This window comes from Lipotes vexillifer, unplaced genomic scaffold, assembly GCF_000442215.2.
Source record: "Lipotes vexillifer unplaced genomic scaffold, Lipotes_vexillifer_v1.1 scaffold1018, whole genome shotgun sequence".
Lineage (NCBI taxonomy): Eukaryota > Metazoa > Chordata > Mammalia > Artiodactyla > Lipotidae > Lipotes > Lipotes vexillifer.
Genome location: NW_006782724.1, coordinates 104152 through 110430, shown reverse-complemented (window position 1 = coordinate 110430; position 6279 = coordinate 104152).

The following is a 6279-nucleotide window of genomic DNA, read 5'->3' as shown; positions in this document are numbered from 1 at the left end:
TCAATTTGTGTTCATCCTAAGTGAAGCACCAGAACTCTCACACAATTACCAACGTTATTCTTGGTGTCTATAAACAGAACATCTTGGCATACTATCATATGAAGGGTTCCAAAACACTCTCATTTTATCTGAAGCCTATGTTAGGGGATTTTTCTTTCCCAGAAAATTTAAAAGATGAAGTAATCTAAGTAAAAATTAGTTTGCAAGTATAACATGAAGTTAATTATTTAAATATTTACACAAAGTGGAAGTAAAATGAGAGTAAAGATTCCACATTCAAAAGTTGGTAACGATTTTATGAAAATCAGAATAATACATTTTACTTATTGATTACACTGTTACATGCCAGGCACTATACTCAATGCTTAGATGTTATGCCACATTTAATCCCTACAGCTACTCTGTGATGTAATCATTGTTATCTTTAACAAAGAAAATGAGGAACCTGAGTTTATGAATCACATTGGACTAAATTATGCTATAGTAATAAACATACGACATTACCAAATCTCAAAGCCTTAAGACAATAAATGCTAAAAGGCACACAGAGAGTCCAGGGTAGATCTGGGTGTTTCTTTAGGGCAGCTGCCCTTGGTATGTCCACTGAGTGATCCATCCAGCCAAAATGAGGCCTGGAAACAGTCTTGCATGTGTCTGTGAGTGGAGAGAATCATGGATGCTGGAGAGCACACTAACTTGGTAGGTCATGGTAGAGCTCAACTCTGTACCAAACCCTAGTCCTTTTCTTTGTGGGCACGTGCCTTGATGAAGTTGCCCAGCTTGCTTTGTGACATTGTGAATGAATTCCAGCAATGAAATGTGTGAGTGCTAGTGATAAATTTCATTCCAAGCCCTGGTTCATACACAGTTCTCAGGCATAATCCCACAGGTTCTTTTCCCTCCCACCATCTTAATGCAGATAATCACCAGGATCCTGGAAGTCATATATTAAAGATGGGCCAGACCCAAGATGGAAAGAGTCTGGATCCCTGAATCAGTTCTCAAAAGGAGACGACAGCCACAATAAGTAACACCCATTATGTGCATTAGTAACTGAGGAATAAATTTTTATCTTGTTTCAACCCCTATAATGTTTATAGTTGATACAATATGGCTGCCTCATGTCATCAATTCTGCATTCATTCTTTTTTTCCCCCAAATTGAACTCTTCTGAAGTCAGGATGCATCATGCAATCAAAGGTATCTTAAAATTATCTGCTGGCACTTTTTCCTTCATTGTAAAGCAATGTTAGTTTTCACAGTCAACAGTGTCTTAGATTTAATAAAATATAGTAATCCACAGGTCATCTTGATTTCAAAATCCATCATCTTAATCACTACCTACAATGTGTATCCCCTTAAATTATGGACTGCATTGGGTAAGATGGCTATTTGGTTCATGGTATCATGGTTTGTTACCAGATTTCATTTCAGTGCTTCTTCCTTCCTGCTCAGCAGTTCACATGGAAAAACATGAATGTTATTGTAGACATCTTTTTTAATTGCATTCCAGGTGTGTAGGCAAAAATTGAATTTTAAATGTTTTCTGCTCTTTAGAAAAATCCAAAGACCATGATACAAATTGAAAATATTCCATGTTTTCCAGAAAAGAAGCTGCCGTGTGATCACAAATGAAATAAGGTTTGGCACAAATTAAAATGACTTCTTTCATAAATTAGAGTTTAAGTACACATAGTGGTAAAGACCACAGAGAGATAAAATACACATAGAAATATAGGTCGAATGACCATTTGTTACAGTGGACTAATTCTACAGTAGGGCAGTAGCAGCATGGTTCGCATTATAAGGATACAGACCTTGACTCCTGCCTCTGTAATGTACTAGCTTTGTGAAACTGGGGGTGGTATTTAAGCCCACCGAACCTACTTTACTCATCTGTAAGATTACAATATTTATTTTATAAGATTATTGTGAGGATTAAAACAGATATATTAATAATAGGTACCCAGTAAATGCTAGATCCTTCTCCCTATCCCTTTTGTCTTACAGGATTTTCAGTTGACTTTTACATTTATCTGATTTATGACTTAAATAGATGAAAGTGATTACAAAATTAGCTGCAATCTCACATTGCTTGCTTCAATAAAAAAGTGAAAGCAAAACTAAACCTTTTACTGTGTGCCTCATTAGCTCAGTAAAATCTAATTTTCTCTAATTTCTTTCACTTCCTATGGGAAAGACCAAGTGATTGTAATTCATAGTCACATTTCACAATTTTTTCATACCTCTCTGGACTTTTACTTTGTAAGATAGAACCTGAATTTGAGTTCTAATTTAGACCGCATAGGTGAGGGGAAGGTGATGGTATATTTTGAGGAGAAACGGCAGAAATTTCCTTCACTAATTTGTGAAATTTTCTCAAAGTTGCTAAAATCTCACAAAGGAATTGGACACATTCTCATATCTAAGGACAAAGAAATAGGCCATTTGCAAAAGAATAGGCCATAACAACTCCCCTGGGGTAGCTATACTTCTATCTTTCTTAAATGGGGAAAAATAAACTGCTGAATTGGATGGTAAGATATCTGTGAGAATATCTCCTACTTACTATGGGCTAGCGGATATAACTAGACAATCCATTTTTACAAATAGTGCGGTGTTTTTCCATAGTGCTAGCAGTTCCCAATCATCTCATATCCTGTAATACACTGGTGCTAAGAAATTCAAGAGAGTGGCAACGTTCTTTTACAAAATATATTAATGGAGGAACAGTCCAGCAAAATTTTGCTGGAACAGTCCAGCAAAATCTGGAGAGATATCACTGTGTGCTGTGTGTGATTTAAGAGCAAAACAATGATTATAATGAGTTTCTTCTTTCAGAAGAACTGAATTGAGAAACAATGTAAGTAAGCTTGTGAACTTTCAATAATACTGGAAGCAGGAAACACTAGGATAAGATGGCAATAACAGAATTCATTAGATGAGAACTTGAGGGTATTATCATTTGGATATTAAAAGAAATGAGACAGAGGCTGAAGAGGTTAGTTGTATCATTTTTTAAAGTTTCTGTTAAAGCATAATATGTGTAATATTCTATATAATAATTATATTTACATACAGACAAGTACAAAAATAATAACTGTACAGATCAATTCGTTTTTGTGACTGAGTAGATTCATGTGATCAACAGTCAGATTGAGAAATAGAACATTATTAAATATCCTCCATTATCCTGCTTGGAGTCACTGTCTCCCCTCAAAAAACACCATCCTTTTAGCATCACTTAGTTTTGCTAGTCTTCAGCTTCATATAAATGGAATTATATAGTTTAATATTATATTTTGAGATTAATCCACTCAGTAGCTTATTCACTTCCATTAATTTCTAACATTCCATTAAATGAATACACAATATCTCTATCCATTCTTCTATTGATAGGCATCAGGGCTGTTTCCATTTTGGGATCCTTTCAAATAGTATTGCTATGAATATTCTTATGCATGCCTTTTGTGAGGATATATGCACAATTCCTGGGCTGTATACCTAGGGATATATTACTGAGTCATAATATGTGCATATGCTTAGTCTTCAAGATATAGTTAAATTTCCAATTTATTTATACAAATTTATACTTCTGCCAGCAGCATATGATAGCTTTTACCAAGAATTGATGACATACATCATTTTAAAAAAATGTTATCCCGTTTAATGGAAATGTGATAATATACTTAGTTTTTACTTTGCACCTCCTTTATTACTTATGATATTGAACACCTTTTCTATTATTTATTGACTCTTCGAATATACTCTTTTGTTAAGTACCTATCCCAGGTTTTCACCTATTTTCCTATTTGGTTGCTTGCTATGTACTAATTGTTTTGTATTCTTACATGTTCTGGATATAAAATTATGTTTGGGACTGCTGAATTTACTGATCAGTTTAGGGAAATTGGCATCTTTACAACATCAAATCTTTCAAATTATGATTGTGTTTCATGGTTTCACTTATTTAGGCCTTTTAAAGTTTCTAGAGGGTTTGCACATATTTCATTGGATATATTCCTAAATATATGTGATTTTAAAATACTATTATAAATGGTAATTTTGTATTTGCTTTTCTTGTCTTTTTTTCCCTATACTATCCGTGTATCCAAATACTTTGCCAAATGTACTGATAAATTCTTATAGTTTGTATATTCTGTATTTTCTAAGAACATAGTATCTTATGTGACTAATGGCAATTTTATTTTTTCCTTTTTAATTCATATGCCTTACATTTTTCTCAGTGTGTATTGCCTTGAATAGAATCTCCTATGAAGTGTTGAATAACAGTGGTGAGAACAGGCAACTGTGTCTTTTTTGCCCAGTCTTTAAGGGACATTCTTCATTATTTCACTAGCAACTGTATTTTTGCTAATTTTTCTAGATATAGTAATATGGTTAAGAAAGTTCCTTATTATGCTTGTATGCTGTTTATTTTTTAATATAAATGATTGACATTTTATCAAATATTTTCTTATATCAATTCAAATGATCATATTTTTTTCTTCAATATGTCTGCTACTGTGGTTAATTATGTTTGTAGAGTTTTGACTGCTAACCCCCCATTTTTCTTTGATGTAAGAAATGCAAAGAAATTATGATATATAATCATGTTTTATATATTACTAGATTCTTTTTGCTTATACTTTATTTAGGATTTTGCATTTATGCTTATGAGAGATCTTGGCTTCTAATTTTATATCTTTCTATGTCCTCATGAGATTTTGGCTTCAAAATTATGCTGACCTCATAAAATGGGGTAGGAACTGTTCCCTGTTTTTCCATTCACCAAAATAACTTTCCAAAATACTGATATTATTGTTATCTTAAATGTTTCACTAAATCACTACTAAAACTGTATGGGGCTGATCATATTTCATAAAAACGTTTTAAAATACAAATCTGGTTTCTTTAGTAAATACAGGATAATTATGGTTTTCTTTTTACTTCTGTTTGTATTTTGGCAAATTTATCTCTTTTGCTCCTCATTCTTTCTTATATTTCTCTGTTCCCGACTCAAATCATGTTTCTTCTGCCTGAGAATTACTTTTAACATTTTTAAAGTATAATTCTTGTACTTGTGACAGATACTACCAATATATATATTGTTGTATATATATATATTAATATATATATATCTTAAAAAGATTTCATTTTGCTTTCAGTTTTAAAACTTTTTTCTGGACATAGTGTTATAGTTTGCCAATTATTTTAATTTAGCACTCTAATGATTGCATTATATTGTCTTTTGGTTTTGATAATTTTTTCTAAAACTCAATTGGTGGTCTTATATGTTGCTATTTTAAGGTTAGTGTAGCTTTTTTCTCTTGCTGCCTTCAAAATATTCTTTCTTTTTCTTTGGTTCTCAGTAGTTGGACTAGTGTATGCCTAGTCATGATTTTCTTGTATTCATTAACAATTAGAGTTTGCAGTTTCTTGGATCTATGGGCTGAAATTTTTCATCAGTTTTGTAAAATCTTGTTACTATCATATCTTGAGAAATTTCTTCTGCCTAATTTTGTCTTTCCTTCTAGGGACTCTATTACAGATATATTAGACATTTCAGTGATATATGTACACACATTTTTGTGCACAGACACACATTCTTTTTGGTACATTCAATTATTCTCCTTTCTATGTTTTAGTCTGTATATTTTCTGTTGATCTATATTCTAGATCAAGGACTCTCTCTTCCACTAACTTGTTGTTAAATCTATCCACAGAGTTCTCTATTACTGGTAATTGTGTTTTTTAATACCAGTAATTTACTTTGATTCTTTATATAAATTTCAATTATTTGGGGAATTCTCCATATTTCATCTCTTTTCCCCATATATATCTACATTTTTCTAATTAGAATACTTATCTGATTACTCTAAAATCTGTTTCACATAGGTCTGTTTTTACTGTCTGTATTTATTTTATCCTATTGACTTTCAATCATTTAGTCCTTTCTCTTGGCATGTTTTGAGTGATACCAGACATTATGTAAAGAGTATTTTTTATAGAATCTGTAGCACCTTTTCTCGGGGAAGTTTACTGTCTCTCTTGCTAGGTGGATAGGGAGGAAGCTGATCACATTAATCCAATTAGGGGCTGACTTGGCTTGAGTCTAGGTTGTAGGTTTGATAAGACTTCTAGCTCTGGTCTGCTCAACCTATTTCTAAGTCATAAACTTTGAGAGGTCCCACCTTAGATTTTTGGTCTTTCAAAATCTCCTCTACCTCCACTGACCTCTGAACTATCACTTTGTTAATCACAGCGAAGCTCCTGCTG